The sequence below is a fragment of the Schistocerca nitens genome, chromosome 6, assembly GCF_023898315.1.
Source record: "Schistocerca nitens isolate TAMUIC-IGC-003100 chromosome 6, iqSchNite1.1, whole genome shotgun sequence".
NCBI classification, from domain to species: domain Eukaryota; kingdom Metazoa; phylum Arthropoda; class Insecta; order Orthoptera; family Acrididae; genus Schistocerca; species Schistocerca nitens.
In genome coordinates, this window is record NC_064619.1 from 202,219,083 (window position 1) to 202,241,923 (window position 22,841).

Sequence of the window (22,841 nt, forward strand, 5' to 3'; positions counted from 1 at the left end):
TGTCATACCAGCTCGCCGCCAGCTCCGCGGCTTTGGCGAAGAAGGATGCCGCCACTGACGTGATTGTTGCTTGGTCTCAGGTGTAAAGTGGAATGCCCAGGTTTCGTCACCCGTGACAATTGAGTCCAGAAAGTTGTCCTGTTCGGCTGCAAGGAGGTGAAGAAATGCGCGGGAAGCATCAACTCGTTGCCGCATGTGGTCCTCAGTCAGCATGCGTGGCACCCATCTTGCGCACACCTTCGAGTAGTTCAATGTTTCCGTAAAAATTCTGTGAACGGTGCTTCGGGAAACCTCAGGAACCAACGTGCAGAGATCATCCAAGGTGATCCGCCGATCTTCACGCATGCTTTGCTCAACCTTCAACACTATTTCCTCAGAAATTGACGGCCTCCCGCTCCTTTGTTCGTCGTGAATTTCTGTCCGACCTGCTGCAAACTCTCTACATCATTTACGAATATTTTTGACATCCATGAACGACTCACCATACACTTCCGTCAATTGGCGATGGATTTCGATCGACGCAGTGCTCTTTGCGTTCAAAAACCGAGTAACTGCCCGCAATTCGCTCTTGGCGGTAACATCCAACGGGAGCTCCATTCTCAACGGCTGCCAAGCCAAGACTGAGCGCCGCAGCGCAGCGTGTCCATGTTTACACACAGCGCGTGAAGCACTCTTCATAACAGTGTGACCAACTGCCACACAAACAGAGTTCTGTACTTATAAAAAAAATTGGAGACCTTACTTTTAGGATTACCCTCGTACAAGAGGTTCTGAGGTATCGACACATGCTGAAACACCAGTATTAATACGTTGTGTAGCCTTCGTGGGATGCAATGCAGGCGCTGATTCTGGCATATAGTCGATCGCACAGATGGCGAATACTGTCCTGGGATACGTTATGCCACTCCAGCTCGACCTGTTCAAACAATTTCTTAAGAGTTATTGGCTGACGAATCGCTTGACTTACTTCTTGTTCCATCGTATCCCACACATGCTCAATTGGAGACGAGTTCGGAGATCGTGCTGGCCAGAGTAGTAGCTGCACATCTTCCAGATCACGCAGAGTTTCACGTACCGTTTGTGGGCTAACATCGTCATGTTGGAGAAACACATCACCTCGCCGTTGCAAGAACGGAAAAACAACGGGTCTAGCGATATTCTGCACATACCGAGCGCCGGTTAGCGTCCCCTCCAGAAACACCAAAGCTGAACGCGAGTTGTAGCTTATTCGGAAACTATCTTCACTTCCTTGCAGGCAGAACCTTCTTTCATCGCCAAAAACCACGGTGCACCATTCCGTTTTACAAATGATTGTCCGACGGCACCAGTAGAGCCGTACACGTCGATGCTGAGGCGTCAGTAGAAGACGGGTTAGAGGTGTGAGTGACCATAGTCCCAGCCCAGTGCTAATAACTGGTTCGCAGCAGTTCGTGTTGACCAGTCCGGGCTCGCAAACCCTCATTATTGTGATGTGGTAGTTGTACGACCCTCCACTGCAACCCTTTAAGTATTTCGATCCTGGTGGGCGCATGTGTTGCATGAACGTCCACAACATCGTCTACGAGTGTAAGAATGTTCATGGGACCACTGATTCCAACATCTCTGCACAATTGACGCAGCATGTCCTACTTGGGTGACAATTCTCCGAAAGGAGAGTTCCGCCACTCGGAAGGCCACAATTTAACCCCTTCCAAACTCAGATGGCTGTAAGAAGCACGAGTGTGTGTAACGAAATTTTGGAAGCGGCATGGTGGAGACTGGAACTGTCGCAAAAATAATCACTGTAATATAATTTGATTAAACAGAGAATTTGAAAAGTTTGTTCTGTTTGTGTTCCAATAACATCAAGAACGTGTGACTATGGGGGTACATATATTATTGATCACTCTGGCCTCCACCACTCAAAGATAACTTTGAGACAAACACATATGCTTACTATTAGAACAGCTTCCAAACATTAAACTTTAGTAATTAGTTCTGCAGTGGCATACGAACTTAATTCATTACTTATACATATCTTAGTTCGGTATAACTCGGAGTAATCTGTTTCCTGCCGCTGCTGCTGAAATCGTCGTCCCGGTCCATTTCGTCTGCGAACTGGATCTAGTTACATAAATTCTGTGAAATAATCCAGGTACCAAGTCGTTTTATAGTAGTTAATTAGTGACAAGCTGCACCACATCTTCTTGGTGGGAGTCCACTCCACATAACAGGCTTTAATCACAAAACCATAGTACAACAATTAGATTATTACACAGACGAGCGACGCAGTGGTCGCGTCTGTGAACTGTCTCCAACTGACCTTTTTTGAGCCTTCTGCTCCCCCTATTTATATGTTCTTAACAATGAAGCTAACAAAACTATAGTGCAAGTTTGGAAAATTAACAATTAAAAGTTCAATGTTATAATGAATAACTATACATAAAACCTTTTGTATTTTATGCCCAAACTGGCGTATACAATATAAAAGATTTTTGCGTAAGATACACATCACATTTTGCAAAATAGTGAAAAAACAGCAATGCCAATATAATTTTCCTTAATTATGGCTTCATTAGTGAATGCAAAATAATGCCAGAATATACTGGACGAACATGACATACAAGTGAACAAATGAAATAATAAATTTTATTAAATTTATTGTATTACACGAAATCACTTATTAGATACAACTGGAATTACGAAACTTTCAGGGAATGGGCTCTTTGGAGTGTATTTCATTAGGGTATCGAAAAAGGAATGTAAAACAAGGGGCTGTTTTATTTCATATGTCATCGTGGCTTCGTTGCTTGCTTGCTTCACACATTTGCCCCACACTGAGCTTTCTGCTTGTGAGTATTCGCTATTGAAAGGTAGCCAAAAATGACGCTGTCTTTTGGCAGACGACGTTAAAGCTGTTATCAACATGAGACCTTAACATTTCCCGGCGAATTGAATGTTCAAATAATTTACCGGTTTGGTGCAGCAAACCCGTAAATTACTTGAACCTGTTATCAACAAATTATCCCACAGGTGGCATATGTCATCAGATCAAAATCAACGTCGTCTTTCCAGATGCACTAACTTTTTTCCAACTGTGTGCGTCTATGAATAAATGAAATGATGTGAAGTCTGTGGTGCAAGCCTGTGCCTTGACTATTGGCCTGTGGAGTGCACCCTTTTGCCCACCGAGGCACTAGCAGTGGGGAATGATGGTGGCTTCCTCCCCCTGGTCGCTCTTTACCTCCGTGAAATGTCCCCGGTACACGTTCTTACAGAAAGCTAAGAGGAGCTATGGTCGTCCTGAAGGGATTGGCGTGAGGAGAAATCTCTGCTGTTACCCAAGTTAGAAGCCGCGATCCCCATGGCCGAAATGTAGTACTGTACTCACTTTATGTTTCTTCCTTGTTTTTCTTCTGCAGTTCTGAGCGAATGTCGCATGACGTCTCTAAAATTCCTTCGATGAAAAGTTTTCTCAGTCTTGTATTATCGATGGTGGCCAGTCCTCTGATAGAACTTGCTGAGCTACCGTATAGGTTCCCACTGTGCTACCACGGGCACTATGTATAAACTTGCTTACCCTAAAAGCATCGTAGCCGTAAAATGTTTAAAAGTTCATTGAGAATTTGAAACCCTGGAATATTGTCACGGCATGGGGAGAATTATTGTCAAACTGTAATTTCCCTTTTAAAGGCTGTTCTTCTGATTTTGTACGTCCGACAATATCTTCTTTTAACTGGTTGCCCAGAAAGTAGCTATATCTCCCAGTAATTAATATCTGTGCGTAGGACAAGGAGTATAGTTAATTAGTGTTTCATGTTCCGTACCTCATATCCATGGTAAATGTTATAATGTGGAACGTGTGACAAAAGATTGCATACACAAATAATAAATATACGGCGAAAAGCTACCTATTTGCTGGTTTGTAAGTAAGTACTTTTTATGTGCAAGAATTCTTCTATGGTCCAGAAGGATTTGTCAAGAAAAAAAAAAGTACTACATTTCAAATCTCTGTCGGACTTGTGTTTCCATAAACAGATTGCCAAAGGGTTCTACAGCTCTGTATTTAAATCCTTTCGGTGCCAAAGCTGAATTCACTAGAATGTAGTTTACTTTTCTGTGTTTCGGTTCTGTAAGGGTATCAGTTAACGTTGCGTACCACTCTAAATTTGATAAGTATCAGTTCAGTAAGATGAAAGATGATTCCGAATGTTCCTGATTACTGAGAAAGTGAATCGGTTTTCGAGGCGAAGATTTTGCATGGATGAAAATAAAGACACGATGAAACTGCAGTGTCCAATAATGCTGGTAACTGATGCTGTGAACAAATAAGTTTTTATTATGCACCATGATATGTAATTGAACTGAAGCAAGGTGAGAACAAATTTTTTTCTTTCATTATTGACGTTTGATGGACTTGTTCGGGCACCAAGCATTATAAGATAGCTGCCTACCCCCTCTGGCAGAAGAAGGTGGGAATAAGAATTTTAATTATATCTCCGACGAATCTGTGTCTACGTAATTTTCTTAATTAAGACTAATTACAGTCAACGAATTAAGAGTGCATTGACAATTCAAACAAGAAATCCCTGATTAAAAGTTCGTTAAAAACTTAATTAACTTCGAGACTGCTCAACCCTCAGGCGTTAATATTGTACTATCTTTTTCTTTTTATTTATTTTTTTGATGAATTTAAAACAATGCGACAATAATGCCACAGCTTTCACCGTACACATTGTTCTACGTTAGCTGTAGGAAGTGATTCCATTTAGAAACGAGATCACAAGAACTTTATTTCATGCGCCAACGATTAACTAGATAACGGCTTATGTCATACATAAACGCACCATAGACACACTCACACACCATTGCGTCAAAGTAAATTGTATATATTTCCAGTCCACGCATTATGGCCGACGTTTTTGCAAGGTTCTCTTTGTTGTAAGTCAAATACTGAAAAATAAATTTCCATTGGGAAACTCCTGTATCAATTTCAGATTAATGGGATCTTCCTGCAAAGATCTGAGCCTTCCAATAGGTCGAAGTCTCAAACAGTTTCCCATACCTTTGGATGGGAAATGAAAAGTTTTAAGAGAGTACATACTTTTTTGATACTCTTAAAATAACCAAGATACTAACTGATGTGCGACAGTTTAAGCATAATATGTGACGTCTAAAAAACATTTTACCATTACATGACAAAGTCTTGATACAGAAGCAATAGCAATGACTTTTACATGTTCCTATAATATATATGTTTTCGGAAGTTGACGGTTGTGGTTTCAAAACTATCTCTTACGTTCACTGACGGCATCGAAGGTTCTTGTGTTGGAAAACAATTTCAACATTCTCCAAAGTAAGTCCTTAAGGGTACAGGGTAATTATAAATGGTGGAAAAATCGATTTTTTTATGATCTTATTAAATTCTATAACCTTTCCTGATTACATTGATATTTATATTATATGGTTTCAAATGAAAAATTACTTGTGTACACCAAATTTTAAAGTTATGGTCATGTACGTCGCCATTCCCCCTTTATTTCTGTTACAGAAACCAGTATTATTTCGAAAAGAGCTGTGAACTTTCTGTTTCCAGCGATTATACGTATGATACATTGTATATGTTGGCAACAGTGCAGGTTTTTAATGTCTGTAAATGATTATCTTTGTATTTAATTTTGTTTCGCAGAAGCTGTTTGTTCACGTGTTACTGAATGTTTGTTGCCAAGTGCTACATATATTTGTGGAAGTACATATCCTTTAGTGTGGAGTAAATACGAACTATGCCACGCATCAAGAAAGTCAATAAATGGAAATTCCGTGGTAACCAGTTCACAAACAAAGTAAGCCACACTGCTGAAAGTAACCTATGTATCAGTTCTTCAGGGAAGAAAGTCCCACATGGCACGCCTCCTGGTGATTCAAATTTTTGTATTAACAATGTCGCTGTTTGCAGTGGATTTGTTGTTGTTGATGTGGGCATGTTATCTTCTTCGATAAAGAAAGTGGCGAAACGTAAACAATGTGATGGTATAGGCTGTCTGGAAATAACTGAACAACAACGTAGCATGAAGGATTTAGCGTCAAAATTAGTTGTTTTGTGTAGATCCTGTAATAAATCTACCTCGAAAATGACTTCAAACATTGTGCATAATTCATATTATGTGAATTTATAGTTATTGTATGCAATACATGCAATAGGAAAAGGAAAAAAGGTTGCTCGGACGTTTAGTGGTTTGATGGACCTTCCTTCTCCTCCCTGTAGGTTCAGCAAATACATAAAAATACTTTCAGGTGCCTTGACGTTTGTGTCTAAAGCATCTATCAAACGTGCAGTAGAAGAAACTGTAAATATTAGTGGAACTAGGCACTTCGCTGTTGCACTTGATTGGACATGGGAATATCGGGGACATCATTCCTTGAATGATGTTGTATGTGCTACTTCTCTGGAGATTGGAAAAGTTGTTGATGTTGAGTGCTCATCTACGTACTGCCACACCTGCCATGGTAACACTGAAGGATATATTGAACAACAGTGTTCTAAGAATTATGACGGTTACAGTGGAGGTATGGAGTGTGATGGAGCTCTAAAAATATTTCAGTGGTCGGTGTCCATTTATAACGTTAGAGATACGAAGTATCTAGGCGATGGGGACTCTAAAGCTTTCAAGAAAATTAATGAGTTCAATGTTTATGGTGATACCTTGGTAACAAAACTGGAGTGATGTGGAAATGTGCCAAAGAGGATGTGTGCTAGATTGAGGAAGCTAGGGAGAGAAACGAAAGGAAAATTGCTGTCTGATGGAAAATCTCTGTTTGGCTGAGGCGGATTGACAGGAACTGAAATAGACCTTCTTCAGAGTTATTATGGACTGGCCATTAGACGAGCAGCACCTTTGAATGATGTTACAGTAATGTGAAAAGCTGTATGCACCACCTACTTTCATTAAGTTGTGCACATATGACCACTCTGTTCACGGACATTGCCTTAAAGGAGCAGAATCTTGGCGTGGTTACCAAAAAGCAAAAGAAAATGGTAAAATATACCATCATAAGCATTCTCTTCTTCCGCCTGTCATGAATGAAATAAAACCAATTTTTAGAGACGTGAATGTTTTGCTTAGTAAATGTCTTCATGGGGGCACTCAGAATACAAATAAAAGTTTCAGTCATTGCATATGGGAAAGATTACCCAAGAATGTTTTTTTAGGACTAAATACATTAAAAGTTGGTGACTAGATGCAGTGATATGTTTCAATGATGGAGTCTAAGAAAGATTGGAAGTCCTGAGAAATTTAGGCATATAATGTGGTTCTAATATGGAATTGCTTGCGTGTGATAGACAACGGGTGCATGAAACTGAAGGATTCGTTACCAAAGAAGCAAGAAGTGCTAAACGGAATGCCAAGAGGAAGCTTGAGGATGAAGATATGCTGCAGCATGAAGACTGTGCTTCACGAATGTTCTGAGGCACAATTTCATTCGCAATTTCCTGCAAGTTGTGTTTTTGAGAATTCAGGTACAAATATTTCGTAAAGTTCATAATGCATGGCTCTAATTTTTTCTCTAACTTGCAATAGTCCATACTTATGTAGTAGACCTAAGCTTTAATGTAGAATCAATTAAATTATAGAAAAAATAACATTTTTACTAAGAAAAAATTATAAAAATTAAATTATAAGATGTGATAGTTTTTTATCCTCATAATATACATAATAGGTGGAACTAAAAAAGTCTAGTACCTCAGCCATCATGTCATGCATATCTGGTAAACATTTGGTCTCCTTCAGATGTGTAACATTGGATTAAATGGTACTTCAATTTGAGGAAGCATTTTGGAAAAAAATTGCATGAATTTCTTTGCAATTTTTTAATAACTCCAAGTAGGTTCAAAAATATTCAAAATACTTTTATTTGCTTAGCAAGTGTGCTACATTACCTAATATCAACGAAAAATCTGTAAAACATATTCATTGTAAACAGTGATTGAAAGAAATAGGTGTTGGTTTTTACATAATATTGAGCCGGAAAAGTACCCTGTATCCTTAAGCTTTAATTCTGTATACAAGCAGAGATATTGAGCAAAACGGTGTAATTCCTGACAGAACTGTTTTGCTTCGCTTGGCTAATGGTAGTGACTGACAGTGGCCTCAACTGGGTATTTGTTGTCAGAATAATCGCGATAGCAATCTGGTATTTGTATGGCTGACTGATAGAGCGGAGAAACGCCAAGTGTCATGGTTTGCGTGTCATTGTTAAAAAAATGCTTCATATTGAGTTACTTAGAACTATACCCACAATATCTTGTCAAGAAGATGCTACTGGCCACGGTGTTTGTCCCTATTCATGCAATTCCACAGACCGCGTTTAATTAGAAGAGAGGCGGGATATACGTAGTAATAAATCTGCGTACACTCTTCATCGACGTGTCTCACTGGTTGAGGTCACGAAGCCCAATGTATATGTGCTGTACATGGAACCCCCATTAACCACAGTTGACACAGTTGATGCTTTGCGGACATGCGTACAAATGGCATAATGTGGTAGCCCCCACATACATCACCAGGTTCACCGTGATTAAATGTTATTATTTTTAAAGATCTGATTGTAGCATGGGGGGACTTCAGAGCGTAATGAATTCTGAAAGTGAGGAATCCTGTGGTTTTCTTATTTATTGGTGTGTGCATTCTACATATACGATGTGAACTGGCAGCAGCCAGGTAGCCGCTCTTCATATTTATTCACTGAAGAGGTAAAGGTAGAACTTTGAAATATGTAGGATGTGGTTGGAGGGAGCAATTGACAGATCTTTCATAACCGCTATTTTGTGAGTAGTATTCTGGCTAGCCAGGAAAAAGTTGCATTTTTTACTATGGTTGGGAGAGGTATGCGAGATTAGCATTAACAGGATGAGTAACTTTCGAGCATTATTTCACAGACCGGGAGAAACAGGGTATGGAGGTTTTAGAGAGATGAAGGTGATACGTTTTATTACAGGTATGCCAGGAGCCTACGATTTTCAAGGATGGGAGCTATATGGAGTGTTGACATTCAGATTTGCAATAGAGATCTTCTTGGCAAAGACGTATTTAGAGTTTGACGAAGATTGTGGGAACTGTCTGAACTGGCCTCACATGTGACTGTGACAGGTAACGGAACACAATATACTGTACAGTGCAAGTTATTCATGAATATAGAAGGACGACTGGTAATACCCAAGAAGAACAAATGTCCATTTAGATTGCGGAGTTGTGTATACGGGGTAGATGAGGGCATTACGTACGTGGGTGATGTTCAAGGGATTAGTTAGCATGATTATTCTCTTGTGATACTTCCTTTCGATGTCTATAATATATATATCTACAAACATGTGGAATACGTCCAACTTATGTAAAAAGATGCGGTGGTGTGTAAAGTGTTTTTGTAACCTAACAATCATCTACGAATGGTTTATATGCTCAGTATCTGGAAATGTGCATTTGCACAAGGTGTTTCACGCTTTTGAAATGGTTCAAATGGCTCTAAGCACTATGGGCCTTAACATCTGAGGTCATCAGTCCCTAGACTTAGAACTACTTTAAAGCTAACTAATCTAAGGACATCACACACATCCATGCCCGAGGGAGGAACGTTTTTAAACATTCTAGTTATGACAAACTATTATAATGTGCTGTTTTTTCTCCACAAGACAACTTTACGAGAGGTCCAACTTAAAATGAACACGTTTCAGAAAAAAATGATTTTTAAGACATGATGACAGAAAAGTGTGTCTAAACCGGTTGTTTTAAATAAGGAAATGTTTATGCAATCTTGTTTCACACCCTCTGTCTTCCCCAATTCAGTTACCTTCTTGAATAGAATTTGTTCAAAGTAGCTCATTTCATTAAGCTTCATGAAATATTGAGAAAAGTTTCTAGTCATGTGTCAAAGAAATGTTGAAATGGGTAATAATTAATGCAGAGGGCTCTATTCTAACGTCTGCAACTGATAAGGGCAACGACAGAGACTTATGCTGGACAAAGTCTATTCAAGAAGGCTAATCTGCCAACGTTACAGTATATATGTTTGGCGACTAGTATCGAATCAACAAGCCTGCCCTCCTGACGCTGCACTGAATCTTAATAACAAACATCAAAACGGCAATTAATACTTTATCAAACGTTCACAGATGACTGTTAAAAACAGCATATTTCTCCTTAGCAAGCCAGACTCAAACTCTTCTTTTTTCTTGCGCCCTTGTCTCGATTGGAATGATTATTTAACGGATTCGGCATAGTCAGTCTAAGGGGGTGGTCGGATGTCCTTGTCACTACCCTGAGGATGGAACATGTGTACCCCGACTGTCTGTATACAGTACTGCTCATGTGAAAGAAAGCGGAGGTTCTGTAAATAATTGCGAATCATGTAACTGAGACGGGATTTGGGTAGCAGCCCGATATTCACCTTTTAGGAAACCACCTTAACATCCAGGCCAGCCGACGCACGACTCTCGTCCCGGAAGTGGTGCTGTAAGAAGCATCGCTGTTCGGACCGGTGCTGTGAAGGAACAATGGTGTACCTTATAAGTTGAGCGGAAAGAAATACAATATTTGGTTCAGTTTGTGGGGTATGATATACGGGTTGTAGTGCACATTTTTTTGCAGGTATCCTGACGGCTTTTTATATTTAGTTTATTGCGGGTGTGCCTATGTGATTACCATTGACTTATTAGTGTGCTTCGTTCTTAGGTGTGTAAACGGAACAGCATAGTCTGAAAAATTGCACTGGTTCCCTCTTGGCGTCTTTTATTGAAAAAGATCATTATAGCGAATGTTTCTGCCACGAAACAGTACCGCTTACAAAATATGCTAACGCTATAAGCTGCCAATTATGTGAAGTTATGTAGTGAGAGTTTTGTTGGGTTAACTGCGTGAGTAAATCCTATCAGTCTGCCCTTAGTGTTTCGCTGGCTGTTCGAGAAGAAGCCCACTTACTTCATACAATATATTCTAAGGCTGTAAAGTTTTCCCAATTAGAATTCTTCCCCATAGGTCGCGGCTTCTAACACTGCTATTTGTACGAGTAATAGTAAAATTCAGAAGGCTGTTTGGATTACCAATACTGTCACTAAAGAGATGTTCGAAGTCCTTAAGGAAAAGGGAGACAACCTTTTTCGCTTGTCCAAGTAAAATAAGGAAACATATATCTCGCAATACGATGAAATCTGTGTTACGTGAGAGCCAGTCAGCGTCCATACATCATCATCATGATCGCAAAGTCTTATCATACTGTCTTTAACAACATAAATATTTGACGTAGTTTCACCGTCTTTTGGTCCGAGTCTATTGATATCAGGTTAGCATTGCCACAGGAAAGCTTGTGGAATATGTCACTTACAAAAAATATATCTAGTCCGTTTGATCGTGAGTTAAGTGTCCACAGTGAAGTGGGCTGGTCCGAATGATACGAATTCACTCACAGAGACTGATCGCTGACTACTACCAACCATAGGGCGCATTTTGTTGATACGTTTGCCGTCTCCACCGATATTCTTTGTAGTATACGAATTTATTTATGTTTTGCAAGTTTAGTTACAATTAGTATAATTGCAACTATAATGCATCAAAATAAGCAAAGGCTCCAGCATGGTTAGAATGCACTCAAGGAAAAAAATTCGCGGTAACAAGAAGGAGTTGTGCAATATAAATAAAAGATGGTTGGTGGGTGTTTTTCTTCATCTGAGAAACAAATTTCATGTCAGCAGTGTAAGATTGGCTCTTTAGCGCCACTATGAGAGTACAAATCAGTCTGCTTCAAATACGAACTGTAGCGGTCATGAGCTTTAGTTACTTTTGAAGTTGGTGAGTTGATGTTAGTCAAGCATACTTTTAAGGCGATAAAGACGCCACTGTCAACAACTCACAGACTTTGAACGTGGTCGTGCAATAGGGCTACGAGAAGCTGGATGTTCCTTCTGCGATTTTGCAAAAAGACATGACAGGAATGCATCCACTGTACGTGATTGTTGGCAGAGAGAATGTATTGTCACGAGAAGACTGGGCTCTGTAGCAGCAATTTCAGCAACACTTGGCACCACACTGACGCTACGAACTGTTACAAATCGGTTAGTTCGAGGACAGCTCCGAGCAAGAGTCCTATAGCATGCATTCAGTCGACACCAAACCACCGCCACATAGGAATATAGTGGTTTCAAGCGAGAGCCCATTAGAGGGTAGGATGGAGGTCCCTTGTGTTTTCTGATGAAAGCTGATTCTGCTTCCGTGCCAGTGATGGCCGTTTGTTGGTTAGAAGGTGGCCAGTTGATGTCTGCAACCAACCTGTCTGCGTGCTAGACACTCTGGACCTACACCTTGAGTTATGGTCTGGTGTGCGACTTCGTATGACAGCAGGAGCACCCTCGTGATTATCCGGCGCACCCTGGCTGCAAAATTATACTTCAGTCTTTTGATTCGACCTGTTGTGCTGCCATTCACGAACATCATTCCAGGTAGTGTTTTCCGAAGGGGAACACTCACCCACATACCACTGTTGTAACCGAACATGTTCAAAGTGTGTCGAAACGTTGCGTTGGTCTGCTCAGTTACAAGACGTGTCTCCAACCGAGCAAACAAGGGACATGATCGGACGACATCTCCAGCATCATCCACAAACATCATTAACCCTCCCTGTCTCGACCAAACGAGTGCAACGGACATGGACGTCCATCCCCCAAAATGACACGCGGCACCTGTTCAGCACACTGCAGGAACGTCTCTGTATTTACATTCAACGTTCTGGCGATTACACCGGTTATTAATGTACCAGCATCATATATTTTCAATGGCTTACCTCGCGCTTAAATCAACCTGTGACCTTGTAATGTTGATCACTTAAATACTGTACCCTACCTAGATAAATGCATTCCTGAAATTTTATTACTCAGGATTATTTATTTTTTGGTGTTACGATTTTTTCCCGTCAGGTACAAAATACAATTACTGAGAATTATGCACCTAGCCGCCAATTTTTTGTGGGAGTTCCTCCAGTCTGCCGCCACTTCGTGACAAAATCTGCTACTGTCAGAGCTTTTCCACACTTCGTGTCCAGATGTCTTGACCATCTGTCTCTGTACCGGTTGGCACAGCTATAACATTCAATGCAATTCTATACGGACGTCAAATCATGACACTCAAGGTGGCGTAAATGCCACATGAGTTTCGGTGCGCAGCGCCAAGCTCTATGCGCCCTAAACGGTATGCTCCGAACACTTGCACCTGCTCCAGCATTGTAAACTGTCGTGAGATCTGCAGCAGATTACCACCTGTACCACTTTGCTGAGCGGAAAAACCCCCGACCTCCACATCAGAGGCTGAGACGGTTCTGCGACCATGTGGGCTGCAGATTCCTCGACTTGCGCCATAGGGTAGTGGGGTTTCGCGTTCCACTGGATAGGTCAGGAGTCCACTACACACAGCAGGCGGCTACACGGGTAGCAGGGGTTGTGTGGCATGGACTGGGCGGTTTTTCAGGTTAGATGGCCTCGGGCAAGTACAGAAAGAGCAACAGCCTTAAAGGGTGCGGGGCAAAGTCAGGACATGCGGGGACCAAGCAGCAATCGGTATTGTAATTGTAAACTGTCGAAACTGAGTTGGTAAAGTACCGGAACTTCAAGCGCTGATAGAAAACACCGAAGCTGAAATCGTTATAGGTACGGAAAGCTGGCTGAAGCCAGAATTAAATTCTGCCGAAATTTTTACAAAGGCACAGACGGTGTTTAGAAAGGATAGATTGCATGCAACCGGTGGTGGCGTGTTTGTCGCTGTTAGTAGTAGTTTATCCTGTAGCGAAGTGGAAGTGGATAGTTCCTGTGAATTATTATGGGTGGAGGTTACACTCAACAACGGAGCTAGGTTAATAATTGGCTCCTTTTACCGACCTCCCGACTCAGCAGCATTAGTGGCAGAACAACTGAGAGAAAATCTGGAATACATTTCACATAAATTTTCTCAGCATGTTATAGTCTTAGGTGGAGATTTCAGTTTACCAGATATAGACTGGGACACTCAGATTTTTAGGTCGGGTGGTAGGGACAGAGCATCGAATGACATTATACTGAGTGCACTATCCGAAAATTACCTCGAGCAATTAAACAGAGAACCGACTCGTGGAGATAACGTCTTGGACCTACTGATAACAAACAGACCCGAACTTTTCGACTCTGTAAGCGCAGAGCAGGGAATCAGTGATCATAAGGCCATTGCAGCGTCCCTGAATATGGAAGTAACTAGGAATAGAAAAAAAGGGAGGAAGGTTTATCTGTTTAGCAAGAGTAATAGAAGGCAGATTAGAGACTAGCTAACAGATCAAAACGAAAATTTCTGTTCCGACACTGACAATGTTGAGTGTTTATGGAAAAAGTTCAAGGCAATCGTAAAATGCGTTTTAGACAGGTACGTGCCGAGTAAAACTGTGAGGGACGGGAAAAACCCACCGTGGTTAAAGAACAAAGTTAGGAAACTACTGCGAAAGCAAAGAGAGCTTCACGGCAAGTTTAAACGCAGCCAAAACCTCTCAGACAAACAGAAGCTAAACGATGTCAAACTTAGCGTAAGGAGGGCTATGCATTAAGCATTCGGTGAATTCGTAAGTAAAATTTTATGTACCGACTTGACAGAAAATCCTAGGAAGTTCTGACCTTACGTTAAATCAGTAAGTGGCTCGAAACAGCATATCCAGACACTCTGGGATGATGATGGCATTGAAACAGAGGATCACACGCGTAAAGATGAAATACTAAACACCTTTTTCCAAATCTGTTTCACAGAGGAAGACCGCACTGTAGTTCCTTCTCTAAATCCTCGCACAAACGAAAAACTGGCTGACATCGAAATAAGTGTCCAAGGAATAGAAAAGCAACTGAAATCACTCAACAGAGGAAAGTCCGCTGGACCTGACGGGATACCAATTGGATTCTACACAGAGTACGCGATAGAACTTGCCCCTCTTCTAACAGCCGTGTACCGCAAGTCTCTAGAGGAACAGAAGGTTCCAAATGATTGGAAAAGAGCACAGGTAGTCCCAGTCTTCAAGAAGGGTCGTCGAGCAGATGCGCAAAACCATAGACCTATATTTCTGACATCGATCTGTTGTAGAATTTTAGAACATGTTTTTTGCTCACGTATCATGTCATTTCTGGAAACCCATAATCTACTCTGTAGGAATCAACATGGACTCCGGAAACAGTGATCGTGTGAGATCCAACTTGCTTTATTTGTTCATGAGACCCAGAAAATATTAGATACAGGCTCCCAGGTAGATGCCATTTTCCTTGACTTCCGGAAGGCGTTCGATACAGTTCCGCACTGTCGCCTGATAAACATAGTAAGAGCCTACGGAATATCAGACCAGCTGTGTGGCTGGACTGAAGAGTTTTTAGCAAACAGAACACAGCAAGTTGTTCTCAATGGAGAGACGTCTGCAGACGTTAAAGTAACCTCTGGCATACCACAGGGGAGTGTTATGGGATCATTGCTTTTCACAATATATATAAATGACCTAATAGATAGTGTCGGAAGTTCCATGCGGCTTTTCGCGGATGATGCGGTAGTATACAGAAAAGTTGCAGCATTAGAAAATTGCAGCGAAATGCAGGAAGATCTGCAGCGGATAGGCACTTGGTGCAGGGAGTCGCAACATAGACAAATGTAATGCATTGCGAATACATAGAAAGAAGGATCCTTTATTGTATGATTATATGATAGCGGAACAAACACTGGTAGCAGTTACTTCTGTAAATATCTGGGAGTATGCGTGCGGAACGATTTGAAGTGGAATGATCATATAAAATTAATTGTTAGTAAGGCGAGTGCCAAGTTGAGATTCATTGGGAGAGTCCTTGGAAAATATAGCCCATCAACAAAGGAGGTGGCTTACAAAACACTCGTTCGACCTATACTTGAGTATTGATCATCAGTGTGGGATCCGTACCAGGTCGGGTTGACGGAGGAGATAGAGAAGATCCAAAGAAGAGCGGTGCGTTTCGTCACAGGGTTATTTGGTAAGCGTGATAGCGTTACGGAGATGTTTAGCAAACTCAAGTGGGGGAGTCTGCAAGAGAGGCGCTCTGCATCGCAGTGTAGCTTGCTGTCCAGGTTTCGAGAGGGTCCGTTTCTGGATGAGGTATCGAAGATATTGCTTCCCCCTACATGTACCTCCAGAGCAGATCACGAATGTAAAATTAGAGAGATTCGTGCGCGCACGGAGGCTTTTCGGCAGTAGTTCTTCCCGCGAACCATACGCGACTGGAACAGGAAAGGGAGGTAATGACAGTTGCACGTAAAGTGCCCTCCGCCACTCACCGTTGGGTGGCTTGCGGAGTATAAATGTAGATGTAGATGTAGATTCTGTGATGATGCGTGGCTGTCCACAGTTTGTTGCTTATTTGTGGCTTCATCGTCCTTCAACCAGTTCCCATATATACTCACGAGAGTAAGACGCGTAAAGCCGATCAGTTTTGTGATTTCTGAGGTTCCCTTTATCCCTGCGAGTGAGCATATCGAGCGTCTTTTGTGTAAGACGATTATGTTAGCGGAATTTCGCATTTGTGGCCCGTATCGTCGCTAGATACGTTTCTTATTTTTATCTGCTCCGCCTTCCTCACCGCGTCCCCTGCCTGCAACACCAACAGGTAGCACTCAGCTTAGAGGTATGCAATGGTGATAATATGAAACTTCCTGGCAGATTAAAACTGTGTGCCCGACCGAGACTCGAACTCGGGACCTTTGCCTTTCGCGGGCAAGTGCTCTACCAACTGAGCTACCGAAGCACGACTCACGCCCGGTACTCACAGCTTTACTTCCGCCAGTAAAAGCTGTGAGTACCGGGCGTGAGTCGTGCTTCGGTAGCTCAGTTGGTAGAGCACTTGCCCGCGAAAGGCAAAGGTCCCGAGTTCGAGTCTCGGTCGGGCACACAGTTTTAATCTGCCAGGAAGTTTCATATCAGCGCACGCTCCGCTGCAGAGTGAAAATCTCATAATGGTGATAATATGTTGGCTCATCACTGTATAATGGTATGGGATGGCCTGAGTGGATGCAGAGAATGATAAATTTGACAAATAGTTTGGTGAACGCGTGGTACACAACAGCACTGGATTAAAAAAAAAAAAACAATGCAACGCCCTCGGAGAGAAGGCCATTTTGTTGACAAGTGGTAAGTAGTTCATCATTGTAAGAGCGTATGATATCAAACTCAGACAAAATGAAACACATATATCACAGTAAAGGGCGCCCACACAGCCGCTCGACACACGGTATACCCAAATCTGTCGGTAATGCACGCGTGCATTGTCGCATGAAAAGTGCGATCGTAAAAGTGCCGAATTACATCCAGTGATAGTTTATCCCAAGAACCTTGCAACTCTTGTTGCAATTCAGCGGTAGTTCTCGCAGGCTCTTGAGAACGAGTAAGTTCGTGCTTTACCGTGCCCCATACGCGTTCAATAGGCGAGAGGTCTAGCGATCTTGTGGCCAGGCCAGTTGTTGTAAACCATGAACATCACGTCGTGCTACAGCAGCCGTGTGTGGATGTGCATTGTCCTGCTGAAAAAGTACTTCACTGTCCTGTTGATTAAATGGCCAGCACGAGACTAACAACCTGAGCAACGTAGCGGGCACTGGTTACTTCACCCTGCAGAAACATCATATGTGACCGTGAGTTGTAACTGGTAGCTCCTCACACCATGAAGACTGGGGAGGGACCTGTGTGTCGTGGGCGAATACACACCAGAACAGACCCCTCACCAAGCCTTCACCATGTATGCGCGTAAGTGCCACTCGCTTACGGACAGACCCCGCTATCACCACTCTCCAGTCAACTCTTTCACGACACCAGCGTGGCTGTGCTTAGCGGTGTCGAAATGTCAATGGTATCCTGGTGAGATGCACATTTGATCATAGCCCTGCTGCCAGCAGATACTTTCCAATGGTCTTTGGTGGTACATGAGGTGCAATATGTGCCCAGGTTTCTTCCCTGGACGAAGATCGGGCCGCCACTGCTGCTCTCACAATGCGCCGACTCGACGTGCGTCTGTACTTCATGGGCGTCCAGAACCTGGCCTGCGTGTGTGTGTGTGTGACCGTTCTAAAGGTACTGCTGAAGCAACGACACTCCTCTGGTACTTTGTGGCCAAGAATGCAGCAACCCGACGATATGTCCATTTCCTGCCGGCCTATAACGCCACGTTGATCAAATCACTGAATTTTCTCAACAGGTGTTTGTACTCGTTGACGAGGCATGTTTATGCCTTAGAATGAATGTTGCACATATAGTTCACCTCTAAACTCAGCACATTTACTGCCTGCAGAGTCTAAACAGAGGGCAGGAATACATGTCACCTGAGTGCCATCTGATCGCCGATAATCATGACCGATGAATTAGTAACACCACAAAGCCTCGGTTCCCAGGTATTACGCCCTGTGAAGGAGTTTAATTTTTTTGTGCAGCGCATAAGGCTATTGGGAAAAGTGACTGACCAACTGTTATAGCCTAAGAGTGACATTCCCTGGGTACCTAAGGCATCCGCCACTCCTTAAATTTTGAATAAAAAGCTTCAGCAAGGACGGCAGAATACTTCCGGCATAAGAATTCACACCATTCTGCCAAAGGTCAAAGATGGCGGAGGAGCAGATAGAGTTTCTGTGCACTTGTTTCAGTGCACTCTCTTACCATTTTGGTGGGAAACTGGCCCTAAAGGCGGAAAAATCAGTAATGATCAGTGGCTTGAGGATGTAGAAGGCAATGGAAAACACTGCATCAAAGACACATAATGTGTAATCACATGGTATGTGACCTTTAACTGAAAAGAGTCATGATGATTTCACCATTGGCAAAAGATTCCTGAATAGTCCCCAATTCGGATCTCCAGCAGACGACTATCAAGGGGGAGATGACCATGAGAAAAAGATTGAATTATCAAGTAAAGTATAACGTCCTACGTTTCGGGGTGTGGAATGTCAGAAGTTTGAACGTAGTAGGGAAGGCAGAAAGTCTGAAAAGGAAAATGCAAAGACTCGGTCTAGATACAGTGGGGATCAGTGAAGTGAAATGGAAAGAAGCTAAGGATTTTTGGTCAGATGAGTATAAGGCAATATCAACAGCAGCAGAAAATGGTGTAACGGGAGTAGGATTCGTTATGAATAGGAAGGTAGGGCAGAGAGTGTGTTACTGTTCAGTGATAGGATTCTTCTCGTCAGAAACGACAGCAAACCAACATCGACAACGATAGTTCAGGTGTACATGCCGACGTCACAAGCCGAAGATGAACTGACACAGCATATGAGGACACTGAACGTGTAAAACAGTACGTAAAGGGAGATGAAAACCCTAATAGTCATGGGGGGTGGGGGATGGGGGTGGGGGATGGGGGGTGAAGGGGGCGGGGAATTGGAATGCTATTGCAGGAGAAGGCGTAGAAGAAAGGGTTACGAGAGACAATGGGCTAAAGACTAACTGAGGTCTGAAATATGATTAAGCTAGTAATAGCAAATACTCTGTTCAGGAGACACTAAGAAAGGGCGCATACTCGGAAAAGGCCAGGAGACATGGGAAGAGGTCATATTACATCATGCTCAGGGAGAGATTCCGAAATCAGATACTGGATTGTAAGGCCTACCCAGGAGCAGATATAGATTCAGATCACAGTGTTGTAGTGTGGGAGAATAGGCTGAAGTTTAAGAGACTAGTCTGGACGAATCAATGCGCAGAGATGTGTAATACGGGAGTGCTAAGGAAAGAATAGATGCGCTAGAACTTCTCTAAGGCTAAAGATACTGCAGTAATCAATAGCTCAGTAAGCAGATGATCTGAAGAGGAAGGGACACCTTTAAAAATGGCACCCACAGAAGTTGGAAAGAAAAAAGTAGGTAAAGAGAAGGAAACTGCGAAATGGGTAACAGAGAAATACTTCAGTTGGTCGATGAAAGAAAGAAGTACAATAATGTACAGTGAACTGAGGAATACAGAAATACAGGTCGCTTAGGAATGCAATAAATAGGAAGTACAGCGAAGCTAAGACGAAAAGGCTTCACGAAGAAATCGAAAAAAGAAATGATTGTCGGAAGAACTGACTCAGCATATAGAAAAGTTGATTTTAATTTCACTGAAGTTTCTTTTGACTTTTCTATATGCTGAGTCAGTCCTTCCGACAATGGTAACTTTAAGAGTGCAATGGGAATTCGGCTGTTAAATGCAGAGGAGAAAGCAGATACCTGGAAACAGTATATTGAAGGTGTCTGTGAGGGAGAAGACTTGTCTGATGGGTAGAAGAATAAAATGGAGTCCGTATAGAAGAGATAGGAGGTCCAGTATTGGAATCACAATTTAAAAGAGCTTTGGAAGACTTAAGTACAAATGAAGCAGAAGGGATTGATAACATCCCATCAGAATTTCTAAAATCATTGTGGAAAGTGGCAATATGATGACTATTCACGATGTGTAGAATTTACGGGTCTGGCGATATACCATCTGAATTTTGGAAAAGTATCAACCACACAATTCCGAAAACTGTGAGAGCTAATAAATATGAGAATTATCGCACAATCGGCTTATCAGCTCACGCATCCAAGCTTATGACGCGACTAATATACCGAATAATGGAAAAGAAATTGTAGATCTGTTAGATGACAATCAGTTTGGTTTTAGGAAGGGTAAGAGTACCAGAGAGACAGATCTGACGTTGCCTCTTACAATGGAAGCAAGACTAAAGAAAAATCAAGATATCGTCATAGAATTTGTCGACCTGCTAAAAGCGTTTGACAGTGTTAAATGGTACAAGATGTTCGAAATTCCGAGGAAAATATGGGTAAGGTATAGAGAGAGACGGGTAGTATACAACATGCACAGGCGCCAACAGGGAAGAATGAGAGCGGAATACCAAAGACGAAGTACTCGGATTAAAAAGGGTGTCAGACGGGGATACAGTATTTCGCCCCTATTGTTCAGTGAATACATCGAAGAAACAATGATGGAAATGAGAGAAAGTTTCAAGAGCGGAATTAAAATTCATGATGACAGGATATCAACGGTAATATTCGCTGAAGACACTGCTGACTTCAGTGAAAGTGAAAAAAGATTACAGGATCTGCTGAATGGAATGAACAGTCTAATGAGTAAAGAATATGGACTGGAAGTAAATCGATGATGATATTAATGACAAGTAGCAGAAACGAGAACAGCGAGAAATTTAACATCACAACTAACGGACGGACCAAGAAGGACTACCACTGACAAAAAGGCATTCCTGGACATAAAAAGTCAGACACTGGCTTTAATTTGACGAAAAAATTTTCTGAGAAAGTACGTTTGGAGCACAACATAGCATGGTAGTGAAGCATGGACTGTAAAAAAATCGGAACAGAAGAAGACCGAAGCATTTAAGATGTGATATTACAGACGAATGTTGAAAATTCAGTGGACTGATAAGGTAAGGAATGACAAGGTTTCATGCAGAATCGGAGAGGATAGGAATATACTGGAAACAGTAACAAGAAGAGGGACAGGATAATGTACGTCAGTAAATTAGGGAATAACTGCCATGGTACTAGGAGGGTTTGCAGACGATAAAAACAGTAGAGGAAGACAAACACTGGGATACATCCAGCAAGTTGTTGTGGACGTATGTTGCAAGTGTTACTCTGAGATGAAGAGGTTGGCACAGGAGAGGAACTCGTGGCGGGCCGCGTCAGACCAGTCAGAAGACTGTAGACAAAAAAGTAGAGAAGAGGATAGTATCACGCAGTATGAAATTAGGCAAGTAAGCTGACGTATTAAACTTAGGTGGGTAGCTGGTTAAGGGGCTCCGGAACGCCCTATACTTGCAATGTTAAAATAACGCTTATAAATTACATCTTTCCTCACAAAGTATTTGAAGTAGGAAGTTGAACTTTTTACAGATTATTTACTGGATTATGGGCTACAACTTAACACAGGGATTTTACAAAATTTTAGTTCAGTTATTAAAGATGATTTTTTTCAATTGTAATGAAAATTCACAAAATTTTTTTGCAATTTTTTATTTATATATTCAAAAATATACAGTTTTTTCGAAAAAGGCTGTGTTAAATTATGCAGAAGGTACTGTGTAACATTTACTGAAAGTTTGAAACAAATATGTTTGGAAGATAGAAAACACGTAATTAGTATGAGAAAATAAAAGTTTTGGGAATCGAGCGACAAAGATTGGATTAACTTTTTAGTGCATTCCAGGTCCATAGGATGGATTATCTTCATCCTCTGCAAACTCCTCCTCCAGCTTCCTCTTGTTCCTCCTCCTGTTTACTCTTGCTTGTATTTCTAGACTCTTTACAGCCCTGTCTGCAGCCCGAAGGCGTTCCTTGTCTAAAGCAAGCATCGCTCGTACCATGTGAGAACCTATCTTCATTCCCATATTTCTAAATACCTTTGGCTTTCCAACATTTCTCCTTTTCTTAAAAGCCTTCAGAGGATTTCTAATAACTTTACTTTTACTCATTATTATACTTCAACAAAACAGAGACTCAAGAAACAGAATTAATTACGAATATTTTCGAGATAACGACAGAGTAAATAAACATGAAACAATCGACAATCACACCAGCGATATATATTGAACCATCACAGGTTAGCCACAACACATACTTTATCTCACATCACTAAAATGTACCTGATGAACACGGACGTTAATAATAACACCATTTGACAGCAGTTTAACAGCGCCACAGTGGATCACGCCCATGTAGAACACATTTCAAAAAAAATTTAAAAATAGTTGTAGTCTTCGGAATTGAATAAACTATATATCTATTAAAAGGTAATAGTCTGCAGATTCAGAAAATGCAAAAAAGTAAAAA